The following is a 26,980-nucleotide window of genomic DNA, read 5'->3' as shown; positions in this document are numbered from 1 at the left end:
CATACTTTTAATTTATAAAAAATGGTCTATAATCTAAGAATTTGTAGCTACGGCCCAAACAAAGATGATCTTAGCCTACAAAAGCGTAGTTTAAGATTCCTGTCAGGACCCCGATTCCAAGCCACATCGATCTAGCCGGTAACACCTCATATCACTTTGCGGCCTCATGCATGGTATCCCACGGGTGTCGCCTTACCATGGCCCGGGACCGTTTGCGCCTTTTGGCTCACGTATATGATAATGTCGCTAGCATCCATATGACAGAGAATCCGGGCCGACATGGCTAGTAGTGAACCCAAAGCGGCACAGACCTATGGAGACAGGCATACATGAACCACATCGAGCATGTCGGTCATCAGCGAGTGATTCCGGGCTGTAGCACTGGGCTAACAGGACTCTGGGGAACCCAGGCTGTAGCAGGCTAGGCAGGACTCCGGATATCACAGCGTGACATTTCCCCGAAGGGACAGACATAGGAACGAAGTGAAACACATGCCGGCCAGTCAAGTGTCCTGAGCAGTAGTGCTGGGCTAGCAGGACTCCGGTGAACCGGGCTGTAGCGGACTATTATGGCTCATGGAAGCACTAGACTACATTTCCCCATAAGAGAGGCTGCCAAGGATAAACAACTAGATTGTCGAATCCCACACATACCAAGCATTTCAATCATACACACAATATGCTCGATATGTGTAAATACAACATGGCATCACAACATAACTCTACAACTCAAGTATTTATTTATTAGGCTCCGAGGAGTGAGATATTACAAACATGGGTCTCATGACCCAGCAGTCATAGCATACAATGCAAAGCACATGCAGAAGCTTAACATGTCTGAGTACAGACATCTACAAATGGAAAAGGCTAATAAGCCTGACTATCTACCAGATCCTGCCGAGGGCATAAGATCGTAGCTGAGGTATGAAGCTAAACGTCGAAGTCCACGCGGAACTACTAGCAAGACTGAAATCTCTCTGCAAAACATAAATTAAGCAAACGTGAGTACAAAGGTACTCAGCAAGAAGACTTACATCAGTACCAAACTACATATGCATCGGTATCAACAAGGGGGGGGGGGTGGAGTTTAACTGCAGCAAGCCAGTTTTGACTCAGTGGCTAACCTGAACTACGATTGCAAGCAACTCTTTTGAGGTGGCGCACACGAGTCCACATATTCACCATTCAATACACCACTATGGATCCGCTCCCGTCTCCCTACGAGAAGGCCATCCATAGCACTCACACTTATCTTGCGAGTTTTAGAGTATCCACTTTCACTTGTCTATGAACTATGCAAGGGGTCCAAGTTTCCATATCCGAGGAATCCGGCTATTCGAATAGATAATGATAACCCTGCAGGGGTGTACTTCTTCACACACGCTCCCACCACTTACCGTCGTTTACATGACATGTACTCGGCAACCTTCAAGCGGAAGCCCAACGAGGGTGTCGGCCACGGCCTACCTAAACACTTAAGTCTCTAGTCCAGGTTTATCGCCTATCCAGGTTCCATCCGCAGGGAGTCCGACCGAGGTTTCCATATACGGCCCCGAACGATGTGAACAGGGTTCCCGAGACACCAAACGGGTGACTCGGTACACCGTGCCACGGTGTATCTACCGCAACATAGCCCACCCCTAGGGTCAGCGCTACGCACGGCCGCCAACACATAACCTACAAACACCAGAAACTAATTGCAACTCCTGGACAGAGTACTAGGGTGATTAAGAAGCCGAGAGGGTCAATTAAGGATCCCAATGAGTGGTAGTAGCTGTTCATGGATCACAGACACAGAACTCAGTTCCTGAGGACGGTTTCAATGAGACAACCCACCATGTACTCCTACATGGCCTCTCACCGCTACCTTTACCAAATCGTGTTCACACACTTAGCTCACACACAGTAGGGCATGTTCACACACCTCCGATTCATCCCCGATGAATCAGACCTGACTCAACTCTAAGCAGTAGCAGGCATGACAAACAAGCATGAATGAGTAGGCACATCAGGGCTCAAACAACTCCTACTCATGCTAGTGGGTTTCATCTATTTACTGTGGCAATGACAGGTCATGCAGAGGATAAGGGGTTCAACTACCGCAACAAGTAACAGATGAATCGTTGTTGTCCTAATGCAGTAAAAGAGAGCAGGAGCGAGAGAGTGGGCTTGTATCGGAATGAACAAGGGGGTTGTGCTTGCCTAGCACTTCTGAAGATATCATTGGGTCTTCATCAGTGTCAACGATCACAGCGTCGGTACAACGTCTATCGAGAGGGGACAAATACCGGCAACAGAGAAAGAAACACAATCAATGCAATGCACAATATGATGCATGATCATTACATGTCAATATGCTGTGGTTTGAGCTAATGCAACTAGCAACATGTTAAATGGTGTTGGTTTGAACACTAGGTTCAAATTCAAATTCAAACTATGAATTCAAATAGTGCATTATCATGTTTTGGTCTAAACAGTGAGGTTTAGTTGTTCAAACATGCATGAAAATGCCATAAACAGATTCCTTGAATTTTTCTGATAATTTTTCATATATAATTTATTCCATTCTGAGTTACGGTTGATTTTCTATGATTTTTAGAAGTTTTGGTCATTTTCTGAAAATAATAAATCATTTAGATTTATTTAAATTCCAGAAAAGGCTTTACTGCGTCAGCATGACGTAAGATGACATCATCAGGTCAACTGTGGCTGGCCAGGTCAAACCTGACCAGTGGGACCCACTGGTCAATGACCCAGTCAACTAACCAAGTTAGTTAGCCCTAACTAATTGGGCTGGGCCCACTTGTCAGCGACTAACCTAACTAAATTAGTGTTAGTTTAACTCCTAATCTAGGTTTGACCAGGGGGCGGGGCCCACGTGGTCAAATGGGTCAACCCCACCGGCGACATGACGCCGGCAAGGCCCGAGACGGCGGCGCGGCTCGGAAACGCGGCATAGGCGACGAAACGAGCGGCGGAGGGCATCCGCGGGGAGCTGGAGCTCGCCCGCATCCAGCCCTGCAAGCAGCAGCAGCTAGGGCGGCCGGAGCTCGTCGAAAACGAGCTCGGGGCGGCGCTGGAGTTCGGACACGAGCGGGGACGCGGTTGCAGTGGCCGTGGTGATGTGTGTTTAGCACCTACGGCGTCTATGGGGTGCAGTGAGTACGATGGGCGCATGCCCGAGACCAAATGGTCACCGGAGCATCACCGGCGACGAGCGCGGCGGCGGCGGGTTTCGGTCAACAAGGGGGCGACGGCTACGGCGTGTGAGAGCGAGAACGGAGAGGGGGAGAAGGGGCAGGAGCTCACGGCGAGTGCAGTGATGGCCTCGGCGTGCCCGGGGAAGCACCGGAGCGAGCGGGGCGGTGAGAGGAATCTCCGGTGGCGGCGACGAAGGTGATGAAGATGGCGTCGATGCAGGGTCTTCGGCAAGTCACGGCTCGGTGGGGAGGAAGAGTGGGTCGAGGCGAAGCTTTTGGACACGTCGGAGAAGCGAGGGGGAGGCGGTGGCTGCGGCCGTGGCGGCGATGAGGTATGGCGGCGGCGAGCTTCGGCCGCGGTGGTTAGTGAGGCTAGAGGAGGAAAAAGACGGCGGGGAGAGAGGGGTTTGGTAGAGGAGCTCACGGCGAGGCCGAAGCGGAGCTCAGCTGGCTTGGGGACGACCGGAAGGCGACGAATTCATCGATGAAGTCCGGCGGCCGTGCTCGGGGAAGACGACTCGTAGCGGCGATGTGGGGCTCCCGCGGTGGCGTGGCTCGGGGTGGAAGAAGGAGGTGGCCAGAGCAGGGTGGAGGTGGCGCGCGCGTGCCGGCGCGCCGCGGGCACACGCCCTCTGCCTACTGGCGCGAGGAGGAAGGCGACAGAGTGGAGCCCCTGGTGGGCTGGGCCGTCTCATGGGCCGCACAGGTAAGTGGCCAGGTTGGCTTTTCTCTCTCTATTGTTTTCTGTTTTCTATTTTCTGACATTTGTTTTGATTTAATAAAAATACTAAATCATTTTATAAAATCCTGAAAATAAATATGTGACTAGAATTAAAATATCCCAAACCACATAAAATGTTCCAGGATTATTGGACATATATTAATTATATAAAGAATATATATCCAATGCAAATAGTTATTTAATTAATCCAAAGGCCCAAAATAAATATCTCTGAGATTCCAAAAATATTGTTTTAAGTTTTACCTCTTGCCAATATTTTCAGAGACTAAGAGGAACATTTTCTTGGACTTCTTTGAAAAGATTTTAATGTTGATTATTTTTGAAGTGATTTATGAGGGTTTCAACTAACCTCAATTCAACTTTCGGAATTTAGACATGATGCATGATGCTCACTCAGGTAAATAGCTACAAGCAAATTCTAGGGCTGTGACAATTCCACATGTATTTTATTTCAACACGGCTTGCATATAGATTTAATCCGTACAAAAATGGATAAGTGATCATGCATTTATTCATGTCATGTGTCAAATAGGGCATTGTTACGGGCCAATAAAGGAAAACGACAAAAACAGGCGATGACACATTAGCACACTACGAAGACATGTGTGCATAAAGGGTGGTTTTCAGTTTAAGCATCACCAACTTAGGATACCTCTAGAACACTTTTTTCACATGCATATTTCTTAAATACATGAAGAGTTGTTAAAAAGATACATGATTTTTTAAAGCATAAATAGAGATTTTTTTGTCTAGAAAAGAACATTTTTTGTATGGTCTCCTGTGGACGCAGGTACTTGCGTCCATATTTCATCACTATTTCTCGTCATACATGTCATAGGTATTGATCCCTGTTTCATCATTTTTTATATTTTGTCAAACATGTATTTTATTTTATTTTTTGTCGTGCATGCCTTCTTTTTACATTTTGCCATGCATGTCCTCTCTTTCTTCTTCTTATATACTCTCTCCGTTCTAAAATAGATGACTCAACTTTAGTATAAAATTAGTACAAAGTTGAGTCATCTATTTTGGACTTATCTTTATCAGATCTCCTCTATTTTTTTCATTTATTTCTTTTATAGCGGACATCCCATCTTTATTGGGTCCTCCTTTTATTTCTTGCCATGCACGTCCTTATTTATTGGGTGTCTCTAGCAAATTGATCTTCAATTTTGTGTTCAATCCGTATTTGCTGAGGTGTTCATCCCCAATTCGAATCACTACCGGAATGAAAGAAAGATGGATAATGCATTATTGATTAAGATTGTACCCTAGATAGTATTTTTTTTTAAAAAATTTTAACAGGTAAAATAACATCATGTACAAATTCTACATATTTTTCTAATCAAAATTGATATATAACATGTTAAATTTGGAGTTACGATTTAGAAGATATGAGTATTTTAAAATACATTTGATATCTACTGCGGGTTTAATGTTAGAAAAATCTTGGAGTTTTCTATAAAATAGCATGATGGACTAAGAATTACTATTTCTTTTATTAGTAGGTACAAATATAGATATAGTCCAACATTGGGGGGGGGGGCTGGACCTTGGAGCGTCGCTCCTGACACCCTGCGCGGCAGTGCCGTGGTCACCGCGTTCACCATCCGGACGCACGGGTGCGCGGTCACCGCCCAGACGCACTTGGGTGCCGCCAGGGTGCACGACACCACAGCTGAATGCAGGGAAACCGCCGCCGGCCGGCGTCGAAATGATGCCGCTAGCTGCCTGTGCGCCGCACAAGGCGACCACTTCTTCGAAGGTGCGCTCGTCCGAGGTCGTGCCAGCGACGACTATTGTGCTTCACCAGCAACCGTTGTCCGTCGTATGCCTGTAGCCGTGTTTCGTGGTCCTCCTCGAGGATGCCTGTTAGTGCGTGTTGTTGGGAGCTTACCGAGGGTCGTCGAGCATCTCTGCCGACCGCCGTGCCTAGTACTAACCTATGGCGCACACAAAGCCGTGGGTGCTGACGGTGGACACCGGCGCCACCAGAACCCGTGACAAACGGAGCCACCATCGCCCCGACATCCGCACGTCTGGCTCGACGGGGATGCCAAAGTGGGCGAACTCCTCTGCCTTCTCCATCGTGAGGTTCGGGCGCGCCATCACCGGTGAGCAGAGTGGCGTGTGTATGTGGCGAGGAGGGCGTTGTGCGTGTGGAGAGAAGGGGCAGAGGCTAATGTGCGTGAGGTGAGGAGGGGTGGAATGGTTTTATAGGCGAAGAGGTAGGGCGGTAGGTGGAAGACGGTATAATGGCGGGCGGTAGCGTGCGGCAGGCAGACGGTGGCCTGCGGTAGGTGGGCAGTGGCGTGCGGAAATTGGGCAGTCAAGGGCCATCGTCTGAGTCCAGGCCGCTTGCGAACCTGCGTCGCTCCCGAATCTGCGTGGATTAATGGTGTGCGGAAGGCGGGCGGTCGCACGAGGCTCGTGATTCCACGTCAGATTAATAGCGGCAGCCGACACAGTGAGGTGTGCGGTTGGTGCGACCACCGCCTCAGCGATGCGATTGGCGCACTGACCACCCACGTACACGATTGCCCATTTTATGCTGTGTACGCCGGGTCATCAAGACATGACCCAAGACAAGCCAACAAAACCTCTCTTCGTGAGATCAAGGAGAGCATTAAGAAGATCAAGGTGATCAAGAGAACTCCCTAGAAAAGCCTCCCACACTAGGCAGGCGAGCCCGACAGGGTCGAGGCTACGCCTAGGACCAAGGCTAATTCACCCCGGCAAACTCCACGACCGGTAGATCCCCGCCAAGATGCCACACTCCACCTCATCGCATGCAAGTCACTAACCGGTGCAGTGTCGAGCTCCTAAGTGGTTAGGTGGATCTCAGAGAGTACATGGCGGCCTACTTGTAAGGAGATTAACTTTATTGACACCCATCCAGTTGGCGTGTCACGATAATGAAGAGAAGGCAGATAAGTAGTGCGGTAGGCTTGCCGGGTTTCAACCTCAACATGACACCTAGCAGTGCATTTAATGCGCTTTGTCCTAACTGCCAGAGTTTGGTATGATAACACTGTTAGCTATCTAATCATACCCAAATGACTGTTTTTCCACTATGGTCACCCCTTAAACTATAAAAGGAGGCCCGAGGCAACCTAGCAAAGGGTTCGCACTTTCGGATCCATCAACACTTCTATGCGCATGTTGCTCTCCCCGAGGCACACTTGTCGGGATTGAGCTTGCCGCGTCGTCGTGTTTGAGGGAGTCCTGGATTAGGGGGTCCCCGGGCGTACGAACTATGTCACATGGGCCGGACTGGTGGGCTGTGAAGATACAAGATAGAAGACTTCCTCCCGTGTCCGGATGGGACTCTCCTTGGCGTGGAAGGCAAGCTTGGCATTTGGATATGAAGATTCCTTTCTCTGTAAACCGACTCTGTACAAACCCTAGCCCCCTCCGGTATCTATATAAACTGGAGGGTTTAGTCCATAGAGACAGTCAAAATCATACATGCTAGACATCTAGGGTTTAGCCATTACGATCTCGTGGTAGATCAACTTGTAACCCCTATACTCAACAAAGTCAATCAAGCAGGACGTAGGGTTTTACCTCCATCAAGAGGGCCCGAACTTGGGTAAACATCATGTCCCCTGCCTCCTGTTACCTTCGATCCTTAGACGCATAGTTTGGGACCCCCTACCCGAGATCTGCCGGTTTTGACACCGACATTGGTGCTTTCATTGAGAGTTCCTCTGTGCTGTCGACAAAGGATTCGATGGCTCGTTCAATCATCCACAATGATGCTGTTTCGGGGGAAATGTTTTCCCCGGGCCAGATTTTCGTATTCGGCGGCTTCGCGCTGCGTGCCAATTCGATTGGCCACCTTGAGCAGATCGACAGCTATGCCCCTGGTCATCAGATCAGTTTCGGGAACCTAAACTATGTCACCGATATCCAAGGGGATTTGTTCTTCGAAGGGTTCGCCGCCTCGATGACCGCTCCGGCCTTAGATCCGGAGCAGGTTGTCGGGTCCGAAGACGGGAGTTTAGAGCCCGCGGGATCCTCTGCAATTACGGAACTTGTTACCGGAGATCTAGAGGGGACGACGTCGTCGGCTAACCCGCAGACAAACCGAACTCCCCTTGTCACTCAAGCACTGGACACTCCGCCAGACTCTAAGTCCGAACTCTCGAGGTTTGTGTTAAGCGGGCGTCGCCAGGAGGCTCCAACTCCAGAAGCCCCACGGACTCTCGCTTCTCTGTCCAACCCTCGTCTTTAAACGAGGCTCTAGACTTAATGCGATCACTCGCCATCACGGAAGGATCGCTTCTGAATTATACCCAGCCCAGATTAGGGGCTAAGAGCAGGGAATTTTACGTCCCACCCACCACCCACTTCATAGCCACTATCGAGGATCTAACCGACATGCTGGACTACGCCTCCAAAGACATCGACGGTATGGACGACGACGCCGGAGACGAACAAGGCCAAAACCCTCCGTTTACCAGACGATGGACGGCCACCTCCACATACGACGTGTACATGGTGGACACACCCAAAGAGGATGGCAACGACGGCAAGGAGAATCCGGTTGAGGACAAGCCTGCCGAAGCACCTCCAAAACATCGACGTGAGTGGCGCCGCTCAAAATCGCGTCACCAAAAAGATAGCAATACCGGCACCGAAGAGAATAACACTCTGGAGAACACCGAAGACCCCGAAGCCCCTGTCGAGCCAACATCCGAACATGATGATTTGGCAGATGGGCAAGTAAATCCAGACGATCCTATCTAGAACGAAGACTCGCAGGACAGTAATTACCTACCGATCTTCGAAGAGGATGTGAGCCTCGGCAACGAAGATTTCATCATGCCGGAGGAACCCCTCAAACAAGAATGCTTCAAACGCCGGTTAATCGCCACTGCAAGAAGCCTGAAAAAGAAGTAGCAACAGCTTCAAGCTGATCAGGATCTGCTCAATGACATATGGACAAATGTCCTGGCAGCCGAGGAACACGGCCTCGAACGCCCAACTAAGAGTTACCCGAAGTGCAAACTAGTGCCTCAATTTGATGACGAGGCCCCTGAGCCCACACTACTAAAGCATAGAACTGCTGACGAGCCCGATCGACCGCCACGTGGACGGGATAGACCAGCCACCCACGCCGAACACCAGTCCGCGCCACCCCGCCCTCGAGGCAAGGGGGTAACAGCCCTGGGCTATACCTACGACTTATGCAAGGACCTGGACAATAGAGCCGATCTGACAAGATCAATCTATGGATCGAGGGGGCGTGCTCTAACGTGCGAGGGCGGCCTTCAGACTTGGTGGGACAGACACGACCTCGCACGGGCCAAAAACCGCATACGGCCCCCGTCCGAATTACGCCACGATGCCGCCCGGTATAGAGGCGCCGCACACCCCCTATGCTTCACCGATGAGGTAATGGAGCACCAGTTCCCATAAGGGTTTAAACCCGTGAAAATTGAATCATATGATGGTGCAACAGATCCTGCGGTATGGATTGAAGATTTTCTTCTCCACATTCACATGGCCCGCGGTGACGATCTACATGCCATCAAATACCTCCCCCTAAAGCTTAAGGGACCAGCTCGACACTGGTTAAATAGCCTCCCAGAAAATTCTATTGGCAGCTGGGAAGATTTGGAAGATGCCTTTAGAGAAAACTTCCAAGGTACTTATGTACGGCCCCCGGACACCGATGTCCTTAGTCACATAGTCCAGCAACCCGGAGAGTCAGCCCGAAAATTCTGGACAAGGTTCTTAATTAAAAAGAACCAAATCGTCGACTATTCGGACGCCGAAGCCCTAGCGGCCTTTAAACACAGCATCCGTGACGAATGGCTCGCCCGGCACCTTGGCCAAGAGAAGCCAAAGTCCATGGCAGCACTTACAACACTCATGACCCGCTTTTGCACGGGAGAGGATAGCTGGTTAGCCCATAGCAACAACGGCACTAGCGACCCTGGTACTTCTGAAACCAGAAACGACAATGGCAGGCCCCGACGCAACAAACACAAGCGTTGAAGTAACAATGATAATACCGAAGGCACGACGGTTAATGCCGGATTCAATGGCTCCAAATCCTGTCAACGGAAGAATCCATTTAAAAGAAATAAAGACGACTCATCTAGCCTAGACCGAATACTCGATCGACCTTGCCAAATTCATGGCCCCCCGACAAGCCTGCCAACCATACCAACAGAAGCTGTTGGATCTTTAAACAAGTCGGTAAGCTAAACACCGGACATAAGGAGAAGGGGTCGCCCAGTGAGGACAACGACAATGAGCCTCACCCACCGAACACCGGGGGACAGAAGAAATTTCCCCCCGAGATCAAAACGCTGAATATGATATACACTACTCACATCCCCAAGAGGGAGTGTAAGCGCACTCTAAGGGACGTCTATGCAGTAGAGCCAGTTGCTCCAAAATTCAATCCATGGTAAGCCTGTCCGATCACTTTCGATCTGAGAGATCATCCGACTAGTATCCGTCATGGAGGCTCGGCCGCGTTGGTACTCAACCCAATTATCGATGGATTCCACCTTATGCGGGTCCTCATGGACAGCGGCAACAGCCTTAACCTACTCTATCAGGACACCGTCCGCAAAATGGGTATTGATTCGTCAAGAATTAAACCCACCAAAACTACCTTTAAAGGAGTAATACCTAGTGTAGAGGCCCGTTGCACGGGATCAATCACATTGGAAGTTGTCTTCGGTTCGCCGGACAACTTCCGAAGTGAAGACTTGATCTTCGACATCGTCCCCTTCCGCAGTGGCTATCATGCACTGCTCGGACGAACCGCGTTCGCTCGCTTCAATGCGATCCCGCAGTATGCCTATCTCAAACTCAAGATGCCCGGACGCCGCGGTGTCATAACAATGAATGGAAACACAGAGCGCTCCCTCCGTACCGAGGAGCACACCGCGGCCCTTGCAGCAGAAGTCCAAAATGGCCTTATCAAGCCAAATACCACATCAGCAGTCAAGCCCCTGGACACTCTTAAACGCGTCCGGACCACCCTGCAGAGCGATGATCAAGTCCGTCAGGAGATCGATTAGTAGTTCAGCCTCCGTCTCAGCCCCAACCGCATCACGACATATGTACAACGCGTACATAATTACGCATTGAAGATACCATGGGCAAAGACGGAGGCATATTATAAATAAAATCCACAATATGGCACGACCCTATGTGGACCCCCATATCATTTCTTTTCTCTTTTCCTTATTTTTTCTTTTTTCAGGTTCCTTAAACCCACGTCAACTTTTGATGATACCAAGGGCACCGTTTCCAGTCCCTTTATGAAAAACCGACCATTGATCCTCTTGAAGGATCACTCACCAAGGAGCAACGCGGCGCAGACGTGCGGCAGAACATCTAAAGGATCTTTAAAGATCACCTCTTCCTTTTTAGGACCCCCACACAGCTTTCCTTGGTGCATGGTATGTAAAATAGCCTCGATGCTTATCGCATCATCTATAAAAATACGTCTTGACGTATCAATCAGACTATAATGAAAATAGTTTCTCGCCCAACCTATTCGATACGGGCTTATTTCTTAACCTGTATTCCTTCTTTTTTTTCTTGTCTGATTGCCATGTACACCTTGGTACGACCTAAATTGCCAGGGGCTCCATTCGGCCACGTACATGTCTTAAAAATAAAATAAGCCCGAAACACTTTTACAGTGCAAATTCGGCGTCATGAATATAGCATTATATATGCATCAGCTCCGAATCATGTCTTTGGTCAATAGTTGGGTTGCCCGGCTCCTGTGGTTATTGCCTTACGTTCCTCTTGTTTGGCTAAGGCAGTAAAGGGTCATCCGGATAAACACCTCAGTAGAGAAAGCCAAAAACTGACTATCAGTTTAGGTGCGGCAAGAGCTGGTCAGCTATTCGGCGACTAACTACAAATCTCTTGCGATTTTGCCCGCATTATGCAAAGGACCGGTCTATGCCCGGTCAGGCATCTACAACACCCAAGTTCGGATAATCGAGCAACACCAGGGGCTGCGCCTATAACCTCATTGTAAAACTCCTACGGCTAAGTGAGAGCGACAAAGCCACATAGTCTGATTGCCTGGTTCGCCGCACTGACACCTCTTTAAGGACCACGCTGATTGGGTCAAGTGTGTCTAGGTGCCATTCCGAACACCCCCGTACTACCTACGTGGGGGCTGAATGTCAGGACCCCGATTCCAAATCACATCGATTTAGCCGGTAACACCTCATATCACATTGCGGCCTCATGCACGGTATCCCCACGGGTGTCGCCTTACCATGGCCCGGGACCGTTTGCGCCTTTTGGCTCACGTATATGATAGTGTCGCTAGCATCCATATGACAGAGAACCCGGGCCGACATGGCTAGTCGTGAACCCAAAGCGGCACAGACCTATGAAGACAGGCATACATGAATCACATCGAGCATGTCGGTCATCAGCGAGTGAATCCGGGCTGTAGCACTGGGCTAACAGGACTCCGGGGAACCCGGGCTGTAGCAGGCTAGGCAGGACTCTGGATGTCACCGCGTGACATTTCCCCGAAGGGACAGACATAGGAACGAAGTGAAACACATGCCGGCCAGTCAAGTGTCCTGAGCAGTAGTCCTGGGCTAGCAGGACTCCGGTGAACTGGGCTATAGCGGACTACTATGGCTCGAGGAGCACTAGACTACATTTCCCCATAAGAAAGGCTGCCAAGGATAAACAACTAGATTGTCGGATCCCACACATACCAAGCATTTCAATCATACACACAATATGCTCGATATGTGCAAATACAACATGGCATCACAACAAAACTCTACAACTCAAGTACTTTATTTAAAGGCTCCAGAGAGCCATACATAACATGTTCATACAGGTAGGGGTCACATGACCCGACACTCAAGTCATACAAGCATACAAGCACATGCGGAAGCAAATAGTCTGAGTACACACACTAGAAAGAAGAAGGCTTCTCGAAGCCTGTCTATCTACATAGGCCCCTCCATGGCCAGGATCACCACCTGGGTGGCAAGTCACTCATCGACGTCGAGATCTACATAAAACCCATCGGAGAGGGCGGTGTTGTTGTCTGAAAACAGTAAATAAGCAAACATGAGTACAAAGGTACTCAGCAAGTCTTACATCAGAACCTACTATACATGCTCGTTCTCAAGAAGGTGGTTGAGTTATTGCAGCAAGCCAGCTTTGACTCTTGGCTAAGCTATCCTACGGGACACCACTAGTAAAATAGTTTTTCGCACACGAGTCCACTACTCACCAACACAATACTCCACCGGGGATCCTCCCTCGTCATCCTACGAGAGGGCCATCCTCGATACTCACACTTATCTTGAGTCTTTTAGTGGTAACCATTAACTTGTCTATGAACTGTATAGGCAACCAAGTAGCCCTTTACCGCAGACGCGGCTATTCGAATAGATGATGTTAACCCTGCAGGGGTGTACTTCTTCATACACGCTCTCACCACTTACCGCCGTTTACACGACATGTACTCGGCAACCTTCAAGCGGAAGCCCAACGAGGGTGTCGGCCACGGCCTACCTAAACACTCAAGTCTCTAGTCCAGGTTTATCGCCTATCCAGGTTCCATCCGCAGGGAGTCCGGCCGAGGTTTCCACATATGGCCCCGAACGATGTGAACAGGGTCCCGAGACGCCAAACGGGCGCCCGGCATACCCGACCATGATGTATCTACCGCAACATAGCCCACCCCTAGGGTCAGCGCTACGCACGGCCGCCAACACATAACCTACAAACACCAGAAACTATTTGCAACTCCTGGACAGAGTACTAGGGTGATTAAGAAGCCGACAGGTTCCATTGGTTTCGGGCCCAATGTATGGTAGTAACTGAATCTTAAATCACACATACATATCTCAGTTCTTAGGGACGGCCTCAATGAAACAACCCACCATGTACTCCTACATGGCCTCTCATTGATACCTTTACCAAATCATGTTTAACACATTCCTCACATTACTGACATAATCATTTCACTCTAGCCCATCACCCAGATGAACCAGACCTGACACAACTCTAAGCATAGCAGGCATAGCAAGGTAGGAAACACAAACATGGCTCAATCAACTCCTACACATGCTAGTGGGTTTTCATCTAGTTACTATGGCAATGACAGGTCATGCAGAGGATAAGGGTTCAACTACCGTAGCACACAGCAGTTTGAAACGATGTTGTCTTAATGCAGTAAATGAGAGCAGAGTCAAGAACATGGGATTGTATCGATATGATCAATGGGGCTGCTTGCCTGATGTAGTGGTAGTAGGGTACTGCCCTTCAGACGGATATTCGGGGTTATCCTCGGAGACAGAACCTACCACGAAAAACACACCGAACATAATCAACACATGACGATATGCAACAATATGATGCATGCTATGACATGGCAATATGAATGTGTCTTGGCCTAATGCAAGCTAAAACAGAAAGGAATAAACTCATTTGAATCAAAGATTCAAATGTTAGTTCATTTAACATAGCCATTTTAGTGCATTATCTTATTTTGATTAAAAAACAAGGTTAACTTGTTCTGTCATGCATGAAACCATTACCAATGGATAGATTAAATTTTTCTGATCAAAATTCATATATAAATCTTTGCATTTGGAGTTACAGAATAATTTCTATGAATTTTTGAAGTTTGCAACAATTTCTGGAATTTTCTGTATAAAAATAAATCCAGAAATTAGTTATTGCGTCAGCAGTGCGTCAGGGTGACGTCAGTGGTCAACGGGGACGGTCCAGGTCAAACCTGACAGTGGGTCCCGCATGTCAGTGTGATTAGTTTAACTAGATATTAGTTAATACTAATCCTAATTAGTCAGCAGGGCTGGGCCCTACCTGTCATTGACCCAGGGGGGTCAAACTGGGCCCACCCGTGGTCCAACAGGGTCAGCGGGGTCAACTCGCCGGTGTTTAGCCGCCGGCGAGGCCAAACGCGGTGGTGCAAGTGCGGGTTTCACCTACAGGGCACCATTCGGGGCGCCGTTGGGCTCTATGGATAGCTGGGAGCGAGCCGCGGCGGTTGGTGCGGGTGGTTGGGCTCGGGGTCGCCGGAAACGGCGCCGACGACGAATTTGGCGGCGGCCGGAGCTTAGGTGAGCTCGGACCCGTCGCTAGGAGGCAAGGCGAGGCACGGGCGTGGTGCGTTGTGCTCTTGGGGATGTGGTGAAGTTAGTGGACTAAGTGGCGTGGCCGTGGCATGGCCGGAGCCTCGTTGACGACGAGCTCCGCGGCGGCGCGTGCGGGCGAACTCCGTGTGCTCGCTGTGGTGCACGAGAAGGAGAGCGGAGAGGATAGGGAAGTGGCTAAGCTCACGGCGGTTGCGACGGAGTTGATGGCGAGGTCGGAGACGAGCCGGAGCAAGCGGGGCGGCGGAGGCGATCTGGCCGGCAGGAGGTTGAAGACGAGCTCGGTGAAGACGCTCGGGGGCCTTCGGCAGGGCGTGGCTCGGTGGGACGGTCGAGGAGGGAGTGGTGGAGCTTCAGGACATGGTGGAGCGGCGCGTTGACGACGGTGGGCATGGTTACGACGGCGGAACGGCGGCGGCTGCGTCGGCCATGGCGGAGGGGAGCGAGGGAGAGAGGCAGGGGGAATGGACGTGTCCAGGGGGTTCGGTGCGCGACGTGGAGGTCGTCCAGGCCAGCAGAGCGGCGAGGGGAGGAAGCAGGGCGACGGGCAGCTGCGTGGCACGCGCTGGTGCTGGTGTCGAGCAGCTGCCTGCCTGCCTGGCCAAGCCAAGCAGCTCGCTGGAGCGTTGGCTGGGCTGGGCCGGCAGGTGGGCCTGCTGTGTGGGCGCCAGGTAAGTTCTCTCCCTCTTTTTTTAATTTCTGTTTTCTATTTTTCTGTAGGTTTGTGGCTTTATTAAAAATAGCTAAGCACTTCTAAAATTCCTGAAAATAATCAGAGGCTCTGTTTAGAATATGTCCAACAGCCCATACTTATCTTCAGAATTATTTGAGCATTTAAAATATTTACTAGCATTCAAATGCCCAAATGCAAATTACATATGATTTAATTCAATGACCTTCTGTTGACCTAGAAAATTGTGCACCAATTTTGCCAGAGGTTCTAACCCAAGACAAAGAGGGTGAACTTTTTAGAAGGGCATTTCAGGTTCATTGAAAATATTTTTAGTAAACCTTAGTTGATTCCAGAGGGGGTGCTGGGGGTTCTGTCTTCCCCAATTCAAGTTTCTGATGAAAGGTAGACATGATGCAACACTCTAATGCATGACTAGCTAGGATGTGACAACTCACCCCCACTCAAACGAATCTCGTCCCGAGATTTAGGATCCTCCGGGAAGAAGGTGGGGTACTCGAGTCGAAGACGATCCTCCCTTTCCCAAGTGGCTTCTTTCTCGGAATGGTGTGACCATTGAACCTTGAGAAACTTGATATTATGGCGTCGAGTGGTACGCTCGGCTTGATCAAGGATACGAACGGGATATTCCCGATATGAGAGGTTATCTTGTAGATCAAGTGTTTCGTGGTCCACTCCACGGATAGGATTCGAGAAGCAACGCCTGAGTTGAGAAACGTGGAAGACATCACGAACTTTGGAAAGATGCAGAGGTAGTTCCAACTGGTAGGCAACTTCCCCTCGTTTGGCAAGAATGCGAAAGGGTCCAATGTAACGAGGAGCCAAATTGCCTTTGATACCGAATCGATGGGTTCCCTTCAAAGGTGTAACCCGAAGGTAAGCCTTCCCGCCAACTTCATAAGACATAGGCTTATGCTTGTGGTCATATTGACTCTTTTGGCGAGATTGGGCCGTTTTCAATTCCTCACGAATAACGCGAACCTGCTCTTCTGCTTCCTGGATCATATCCGGGCCAAAGAGTTGTCTTTCCCCGGTTTCTGACCAGTTAAGAGGCGTTCGACATTTTCGTCCATAGAGAACTTCGAAAGGAGCTTTGCCCAAGCTAGCTTGATAACTATTGTTATAAGCAAACTCCGTGAATGGAAGGCATTTCTCCCAACCCATTCCGAATGAGATGACAGAAGCTCGGAGCATATCTTCCAGAATTTGATTGACTCGCTCTACTTGACCACTTGATTGAGGATGGAAGGCGGTGCTAAAAGAGAGACGAGTTCCCATAGCATTTTGGAAACTTTCCCAAAATCGAGAGGTGAAGAGACTCCCACGGTCTGAGTTAATTTCCAATGGGACACCATGACGAGACACTATTCGGGAGATGTATAAATCAGCTAGCTGGCTAGCGGTGATACTCTCACGAACAGGTAGGAAATGGGCAACTTTGGAAAGAGGGTCGATCACGACGAAGATGACATTATTCCCTCTCTTGGTCCTATGAAACCCAGTAATGAAATCCATACTGCTTTTATCCCATTTCCACTCAGGAATAGCCAAAGGTTGAAGGGTGCCAGCAGGCCGTTGATGCTCTGCTTTAACACGACGACAGACGTCGCAGCTAGCAATGTATTGAGCAATTTCTCTCTTCATCCTAGTCCACCAAGACCTCTGGCGTAGGTCTTGATACATTTTAGTACTACCGAGATGAATGGTGAGAGGGGATTCATGAGCTTCCTTAAGGATCAGCTGCCTCGGGTTTCGTGCCTTGGGAACCACTAAGCGGTTTCCAAAGTATATGACACCTTGATCATCAACGGAGAAACAATTCGCGACTCCTTTCTTAATGTTTCTCTTAATACGGGAGATTCCCGGATCTACCTTCTGTGCCTTGATGATCTGATCCGTAAGGGTAGGTTTTGCCACCAGGGTGGATAGGAATCCTCGAGGAACAATGTGAAGATTAAGCTTACGAAATTCCTCATGGAGAAGTAGTTGACTTTGTTGTAACATCAGGTTGTTACAATAAGATTTACGACTTAGCGCATCAGCCATGACATTGGCTTTGCCCGGGGTGTAAGTTATTCCTAAGTCGTAATCCGAGATCAACTCGACCCAACGTCATTGCGTAAGATTCAGATCCGGTTGGGTGAAGATATATTTCAAACTTTGGTGATCGGTGAAGATCTCGCAACGATTACCGAGGAGGTAATGTCGCCAAGTTTTAAGTGCATGGACTACAACTGCAAGCTCTAGATCATGTGTGGGATAATTTTCCTCATGTGGGTGTAATTGCCGTGAAGCATAGGCAATTACCTGACGATCTTGCATGAGTATGCAACCTAGTCCTTGTCGCGAGGCGTCGCAATAGATAATAAAGTCCTTGGAGAAATCTGGTGGTACCAGTACAGGAGCAGATGTCAGGCGTCTTTTCAGTTCCTAAAAGCTGAACTCGCACTATGGGGTCCACTCGAACTTTTTATCTTTCTTGAGGAGTTCAGTTAGAGGTTTAGCAACCTTGGAGAAATTCTCGACGAAGCGGCGACAGTAGCTCGCTAAGCCAAGGAAGCTCCGAACTTGCTTGACCGTCTCAGGTGGAGTCCAATCAAGGATGACTTGAACTTGCTCGAGATTGACAGCAATACCCTTACCAGAGATTACATGGCCTAGATAGGTCACTTCTGGCAACCAAAATTCACACTTGGAGAATTTGGCATAAAGGCGATGCTCTCGAAGTTTCGTCAATACCAGCTGTCGTGGATTTGTCACGGTAGATGTCCTTAGTGTCAGGACTTAGTCGCGAGGCCAACGCATCTATGTGGTAGCTTGAGAGGGGTTGAGTGGGATGAGAGACGCAGGGCGGATCAACACACAAGACAAGGATTTAGACATCTTCGGGCCCCGGGAAACATCATCCGGAATAGCCCTACATGCTGTTTGTGGCTAGATCTCATTATCATCACGAGGGAGACGCCGTAAACCGGCTCTTTGTGTCTAGCCCTAGAGATTGTTTCTTGCTTGTAGCTTCTCCCTCTTTGCGGAGCCCTGCCCCTCCTTATATATGTTGAAGGGGCGGTTTACATGACTAGTCCTAGTTGGATTAGGATTACTCTATTACAAGTGGAGTCCTAGTCTTGCTTCCTTTGTAAGGGAATATTCCTTGTGCTTTCCTCATAAACCGGCCCACCCTTAAACGTGAACCGTCCTTCTGGGCCATGGGCCTCGTCATCCATCTGACCCGCCCGCCGGGTTACTAATGAACCGCCAAGACCGTGCGGGTAGCCCGTGAACCGCCAAGCTCCGGGCGGGTTACCAGTGAGTCGTCCAGTCCGACCGGGTTATACTTCCGGCCGGTTTACGCCACGGGGTATATCCCCGACATTAGCCCCTAGTTTAATTTGGATTTATCCATGTTAAACTGATCCTGTAAAATAAACACAAGAACAAACTTGACAGGTTGTGCTCCGGGTTAAGAATTCTTGTGAACCGACACCTGATCATCCTTAAGTCCTTGCCATTTCCTCCTTCTAGAAAATCGAGGTCAATAAGCCAGCGTCATACTCAATTTGCTGACATTGGTTTCTCACAGAGAAATATTGTGAAGAATAATCCACTTGAGTCGGCTTCCAAAGCGCCGGCTTAAGAAATTTTGGTCTTGAAATACTCATCTGATATCCGGCCGGTTTGAAGATGTAAAACTTGCCAGTTGAATATTACCAAAATTACCGGGTTATAAAAACTGATAATTCCGGGTCATGATTGTGGCTAACACCGGTTCATGATTGTTGCCAACGCCGGTTCATGATTATTGATGATGCCGGGTTGCAGACACAGGGTCATAATAATTGGTGACGCCGGGTCAATCTGGTTTGCTCAAAACAGAGAATTTTGAAAATATTTCTCTGATAATAATATAATACTTGTAGCCCCCAAGTCTTGAGCAGAACAAAGTGATGGCTTAAGACTTGCTTCAATATAAATACTGCCACTTTCAAAGAAATCCATGTTGTTCATCCTAGTCACTAGTAAAAACTGAATACTCCATATTATGTAGCCCCCAAGTGCCGGGTTGTCATGCTTGCAGCAACCTGGGACTTGTAATTGACTGATGCCCATAAAATTTCAACCAATGTAGCCCCCAAGGGCCGGGTCATTATGCAATAATGAGCAGGGACTTTATAAATATGATGATGTAGACTTGAGCAGCGATGTGTAGCCCCCAAGGGCTGGCTCATTATGATATGATGAGTCGGGTCTTCAATAAGGCAAATGAAAATGACTTTGCATTAGCCCCCAAGTGTCATGGTGCATGCTTGCAGCGACATGAGACTTGCATGTAATCTTAATTTGAATAATGCAGCCCCCAAATGCTGGGTTGTAAGCCTGCAGCGACTCGGGACTATTACTTCCATTGTAGAATAAATCATATCCTTTGATAAAATAATAGCCATTGCGCTAAAGTGACTTTGAAAACCTCAATAATACCAGTTATTAATAACCATAATAAAATCCAGCCACGTTAGCTATTCAAGATAATATAATCCGATATGAAAACCTTATTCATTCAATATCATAATAAAAATTCAGCCAAGTTTGGCTATTTGAATAATATAACCCAATGATTTATAAGTGCATGATTCCAATGGCGCAATCCAAATATATACTGGCGACTTATAGTCCAAAGCCAGAACGGTTTAATAAACACCAGACAATTTCTCATCATAGACTGGCGATTTATCGTCTTAAAGCCAGGCCGGTTTAATAAACACCGGATAATTTATCATCATACTGGCGACATATAGTCGAAAGCCAGGCCGGTTTAATAAACACCGGTGACTTATAATCATGCTTTATTCAACCTGTTTCTGCATACAACAAGTTTAAAGTGTCCTAGCGGGTTACCGCCGGACGGGTCATAATGCCCAACATATAACCTGGGTTTATAACCAAGGCTGCACTTAAGAGTAATCAAATATGAAATATATCATACCTGTGACATTGAATCACATCATTGGTTTACCAACTTTTTTGTAGTAAGGGTGATAATCCCAATCTTGAGTACTGATAACTCTTTCCATACTGTGCCAGTTTATGATAAAACTGTACCGGGTTATGATAGACACCGGATTATCCATATATAATACTGGCGGCTTGTAGTCGAACCAGACCGGGTTAATAATCGCCGGATTATAATTGGTCATGTACTGACAACTTGTAGTTGAAAGTCAAGCCGGGTTAATGAACACCGGTTTACTCCATAATAAGATGGTAACATAAAATCAAACCGGGTAGATAGTCTCCGGATTAAGATTTGACCGTGTTCCGCCAATTTGTAATTGACAGTCGAACCGGATTAACAATGTCGGTTTTAAAAATGCAACAGAAGTAAAAGGTATTTAGCAAAAAAGAACAGAATTCAAGCAAAGGCAAAGATAAATCATTTGCAAATGAGGCTTTAAGCCGATCAAGAGGCATTACCATGGTCGGACACGACCAAGCCCCCGATAGGCGTAGCTATGGTTCAAGTCAGCCAGGTCCCCAAATGAAACAGTGGCATTATGCCGATCAAGAGGCGTGGCAATGGTTCGGGTTCGACCAAGCCCCCAAGTGATTCTGTGGCCTTAGGCCGATCAAGAGGCGTGACTGGTTCAGACGTGACCAAGTCCCCAAGTGATGCTGTGGCACTAGGCCGATCAAGAGGCGTGACTATGGTTCAGACTTGACCAAGTCCCCAAGTGATGCTGTGGCATTACGCCGATCAAGAGGTGTGACTATGGTTCGGATACGACCAAAGCCCCCAAGTGATGCTGTGGCATTGAGCCGATCAAGAGGTGTAGCTATGGTTCGGATACGACCAAGCCCCCAAGTGATCAATAATATGATAAGCCAATAGGCATGATACCCATGTTTGAACCGCGCATCATGGCAGCAGGTCCTCTTTGGCACCCCTTAACTTTTTGTAAGAGATAAATCCTTCTTGAACCGGATGTTAAACCGGATATTGAGAGCTTCAAAGCTTCGTGGGAGACATCTTTCCCTTGAACCAGATTTTAAACCGGAATGTTCATTTTCAGCCGGAAATTTTCTGACGGCCTTTAAACTCGATCTTGCGAGAAGTTAATCCTTTTTTGAACCGAACATTGTTAAACCGGATTTGAGCGCTTCAGGGCTTTGTGGGAGAACAGATTTCCCTTGAATCGGATTGTAAACCGGATATTTGAGAGCTTCAGTGAGACTGACTTCCCTTGAGCCGGATTTTAAACCGGAATCCTTTCTGATAACCCGGATCTTCTTCATTGAGCCGGGATTTTGTAACTGTCATATACTTTCTAAGCCGGAAAGTTTCTGACGGCCTTTAAACTTTCATCAATATAACAGTAGCCTCCGGGACCGGGTTATCTTTCCCTCCATCGTCCTGGGGTTCTTAAACCGACTGAAACTGGCAAGAATTGCTGAGTCATGTCATCGTAGCCCCCGAGTCTCAAAGGTGACTTGAGGAATTGGCTTGAGACTCTCCATATTTGACCGTGATATAAACCGGCATAACTTGTATATCATTGATGTTGATAGCACGATGTGAATCCACAGAAGGTTGAGGTGACGGCGGCGGGTTATAAATGATCCCGTATAAGCCGTGTCAGCAACTCGGCCAATGGTTCCTTCCAACTGGCGATTTGAAGTTAACCAAACTATAGTGGCGGTGACTTGTGCGCCTGCCCATTGAGCCATCCAGTGCAGACGGCGGTTGATAGTATATGATGATTTGCCTCCATTTTGTTTGAAAGAAAAACCGGGCTACCCAAACTGTGACTTTCTCATACTCAATAAACAGATCGTGCAGACAGGTGCGGCCCGGTATGTTGATGTAGACCAGGCCGCGAGAAACGGACGACAAAGACGACCGCAGCATCAGAGATAGCTCGGACAGATGAGTCGGCCGCGACATTGTAAGCCAGTGCGGACTGGGAAAATTGGCACCGGTGTCGTAAACCGGCACGGACGGGTGAGTTAACCACGGGAGCGGTCCCGGCAAGCTGATGTAAATCGGGCCACAGGGACGGCGACTTGCGCACGTTCATTCACCGGGTGGTATGATACGGATGAAACACCGGTGCAGAACGTTGCTAGCGCGTGCTCCGTGCCCGTAATATAACTCCTCATTTGTAATGAAAAATTGTCCTGCGTCAAGAAATATCACATGCCAAAGTAATTGTTCACACAAAAATTAATATGTGCTATGAAAACAAACCGGACGGATATCACCTGATGTTTTTTGTTCGGACAATGGATGATCGCGACGGAGGCGGCTGAGGCAGACCGGTGGCTCAACATAGCCCCGGCGGCTCAACATGGTAGAGGCGGCCCAATGCGGCCCCGGCGGCTCATTGTAACCCGTGTTAGGAGCGGCGGTTTGCGCACGTTCGTTCCTCGGGCAGTATAACACAGACAAATGCTGGTACAGAATGTTGCCAACTCGTGCTCCATACCCGCGGTATAAACACAGTTGTCCTGCGTACAAAACACACAGCAGGGCAGAGTAGTTGTTTGTTCCAAAAAAATCATCATGCACTTAGCAAGAGATATATAGGACAAATATCACCTGATATATATAGGCGAAAGCTCCGTACGCAGACCCTGTTTCCAAGTTCCCTTGGCCATTAAAATATTCGGCCTTTGTTGTTTTTTACTCAGCCAAATTCCTTGGTCCTCTGCCCTTTGCTGGTGTCCACACCCGTAGGCTATCCCGAGTAGATGTAATAGTTGTACTGATGCTGGACTAGTACTGATAGCAATCTGACCAAGTGATTTCCTCTTGGTAGCATAAAAGGCCCTTTCAAAACCTTCGAATCCAAATTTGATCACCAGCTCTTTAATCGACCACGCACTGATGCTGCAAGCTGAACTGTTGCTCTTTGTTTTAAACAGCAGCGGGCGTGACGGCGCGAGGCAGGATCTGTTCCGGTATTGGAGGCGAGTCCGGCTGTGGAAATTTCACTGGCAAAGGAAAAAAATGCCACGGCGGCTGAGACCTGCCGGCCACGGCAGAGCTGCAGCAGAAAGGCGCCAGGGGCGAGCCGGCGACAGCGGCCCAAAGGCGAGTGGAGACCGCGGAGACCGTGGAGGCGGACGGCATGGCAGGCGCCTTAACGGGTCGCCGAAGGCGGCGCGGGCCGTAGCGGACCATAGCGAATAGGCTGCTCAGCCCAGAGGCAAAGGGAGATCGCGGCGACTCAAGGGTGCAGGTCCGGCCCAGAGTAGAGGTGTACTGGGAAAGCACAGCAGCAGCAGAAACGATCCGACGCGGCTCAGAGATGACCGTGACAGAGGTGGCGAGGCGAGTATAGTGGCGGCTCAAAGCTAAGACAACCCATGGCGGTGCTGCCGGCGGTTTTGCAGGCGAGCGGGCCATGACAGAGGCGGCTCACACCACAACAGTGGGTTGAGGTGTGGCAGTTCAAGACGGACGCGGCGGCGGTCGACGGAGGTGGGAAGGTGCCTGCGAAACGCGGCCGCAGCACAACAGCAGCAGAGCCCGCGCCCATCTCTGCTTCTGAGTCGTCGCCGGTTCGAGGAGTCCATGTTCGTGCTTCCTTCTCGTAGTGGCTCCCTCCTTTTTTTCAACTTTGACTTTTCTTCGATTTAGATCTTGCAAGCAGATCGAACATGGCTCTGGCCATTGAGAGAATAGTCGCCCAGCCTAATCTTTTTACTTGATATGACAAGTAGTATTTGTCTGATTGATACGTGCTTGCTCATACAGACATACTTGTCAATTGATTTGTAGTCTTCCGGTCGTCAGACTAAAAAATGACAGCGGTTTGTAGGTGCGGTGAAGTCAAACCGGAGGCAGAGCAAGGTGACTCGGTCTTCGGCGGATTAGTACAAACTCAAGGCCGCGATTACGCTACAGCCAGTTTGGTATTATGCCAATCTTGGATTCGACGACCTGGACTTCTGCTTGGAATCGGTGTCGCGGCCTTAATTCTCGCCCCAATTTTGCTCACACCGCTCGATTGTTCAGCAATGATGCAGATTCTTCCAAACCATCTTCTCTTCGTCCGAAAAATTGCGAACCTCTCGATCCTGAGAAGAGATCCCTCCAAGAACTCAACACCACCGTGCGTAGGCCCCACGGTGGGCGCCAACTGTCGTGGATTTGTCACGGCAGATGTCCTTAGTGTCAGGACTTAGTCGCGAGGCCAACGCATCTATGTGGTAGCTTGAGAGGTGTTGAGTGGGACGAGAGACGCAGGGCGGATCAACACACAAGACAAGGATTTAGACAACTTCGGGCCCCAGGAAACATCATCCGGAATAGCCCTACATGCTGTTTGTGGCTAGATCTCATTATCATCACGAGGGAGACGTCGTAAACCGGCTCTTTGTGTCTAGCCCCAGAGATTGTTTCTTGCTTGTAGCTTCTCCCTCTTTGGGGAGCCCTGCCCCTCCTTATATATGTTGAAGGGGCGGTTTACATGACTAGTCCTAGTTGGATTAGGATTACTCTATTACAAGTGGAGTCCTAGTCTTGCTTCCTTTGTAAGGGAATATTCCTTGTGCTTTCCTCATAAACCGGCCCACCCTTAAACGTGAACCGGCCTTCTGGGCCATGGGCCTCGTCATCCATGTGACCCGCCCGCCGGGTTACTAATGAACCACCAAGACCGGGTGGGTAGCCCGTGAACCGCCAAGCTCTGGGCGGGTTACCAGTGAGTCGTCCAGTCCGGCCGGGTTATACTTCCGGCCGGTTTACGCCACGGGGTATATCCCCGACACCAGCCTTAGATGTTCGGCATGTCCCTCTTCATTCTTGGAGTAGATGAGTATGTCATCGAGATATACTACGATGAATTTATCCAAATACTCCATGAAGACCGAGTTCATTAATCGAGAGAAGGTGGCTGGGGCATTGGTTAAACCGAAGGACATAACGGTGTACTCGTATTGGCCATAACGAGTAACAAAGGCCGTTTTGGGAATGTCCCCGTTTCTGATTTTGATTTGATGGTAGCCCAACCTCAAATCCATCTTGGATAAGACCGAGGATCCAGCGAGCTGGTCATACAGATCGTTGATCCTGGGAAGCGAATACTTGTTCTTGATAGTGACCAAGTTGACAGGTCGGTAATCTACAACCATCCGATCCGTTCCATCCTTCTTCTTGACGAAGAGGACGGGGCAAGCCCAAGGAGAGGAACTAGGACAGATGAAACCCTTTTTCAAGGACTCATCGAGTTGGTTCTTAAGCTCGGCTAGTTCTAAGGGTGCCATCTTATAGGGTCTTTTAGAAATTGAGACGGTTCCTGGAACAAGGTCTATTACAAACTCAACATCCCTGTCAGGTGGAACACCTGGCAGTTCTTCTGGAAAGACATCCGGAAAGTCCCGGACTACCGGAATATCTTCAAGGTCTGGAAGGGGGTTGGCATTTAGGGAGTAAAGCTGGCGCTTGGCCACTCGAGTTAAGACATTGACTGTCTTGCCCGATGGGTGAGTAAGTTGAATGGTTCTAGTGGCACAATCAATCTTAGCGTAATGAGCTGACATCCAGTCCATACCCAAGATGATGTTTATGTCCGAGGACTTGAGAGCTATTAAAGATGCAAGGAAGACAAGTATATCGACAATAATTTCATTCCCATGGCTTACTCTAGAAGTTTGCCATCTAGAGCCAGGGGTTTGAATTTCCATGGTAGTGGGCATGTCACAGAATGTTGTGTTATGCAATCGAGCATAGCTCTCAGATATGAATGAATGAGATGCTCCAGTATCGAAAAGAACAGATGCCGGATGGCAATTAACAAGGAGCGTACCAAGGACGACGTTAGGATCCTCATGAGCCTCCTCGGCTGAGACATAGTTGACATGGCCACGCGTAGTGGTGACCGGCTTGGCGTAGAATGTCTTTCCCGCTGGCTTACCACGACCAACGGACTTTCCAGACTGATTGGGGTTGTTGTTTTGGGGACACTCTCGACTATAGTGACCCGGCTCTCCACACTTGAAACATGTCACAACATTGGGGCATGGAGCAGCATTAGCAGTGGGGCCACCATAGGGCTTGGACGGTGCAAACTGCTGGTTGGGACGAGGCGCCTCAAAGGATGGCCTCGGAATGAACCTAGGTGGCAGTGCCGTGCTTGGAATCCACACCCGGCGCTTCTGAGATCCAGAGCCGGATGAAGAGCCAAAATCACGAGAGTGCTTG

General features: G+C 49.0%; 1 long non-coding RNA gene across 1 annotated transcript; it reads right to left on the bottom strand.

Annotated features, from left to right (window-relative positions):
• Positions 1-717: 717 nt before the first annotated feature.
• Positions 718-6,288, bottom strand: LOC147958677 (uncharacterized). Its single transcript, XR_015611556.1, has 2 exons — positions 5,495-6,288; positions 718-977 (listed from the first exon to the last, which is right to left on the bottom strand). It is a non-coding gene; the product is annotated as an uncharacterized LOC147958677 (long non-coding RNA).
• Positions 6,289-26,980: the final 20,692 nt, after the last annotated feature.

This window comes from Triticum urartu, chromosome 7A (assembly GCF_056163025.1).
Source record: "Triticum urartu cultivar PI428250 chromosome 7A, HENAU_Tu73, whole genome shotgun sequence".
NCBI classification, from domain to species: domain Eukaryota; kingdom Viridiplantae; phylum Streptophyta; class Magnoliopsida; order Poales; family Poaceae; genus Triticum; species Triticum urartu.
This window is presented reverse-complemented; position numbering and strand designations above follow the sequence as displayed.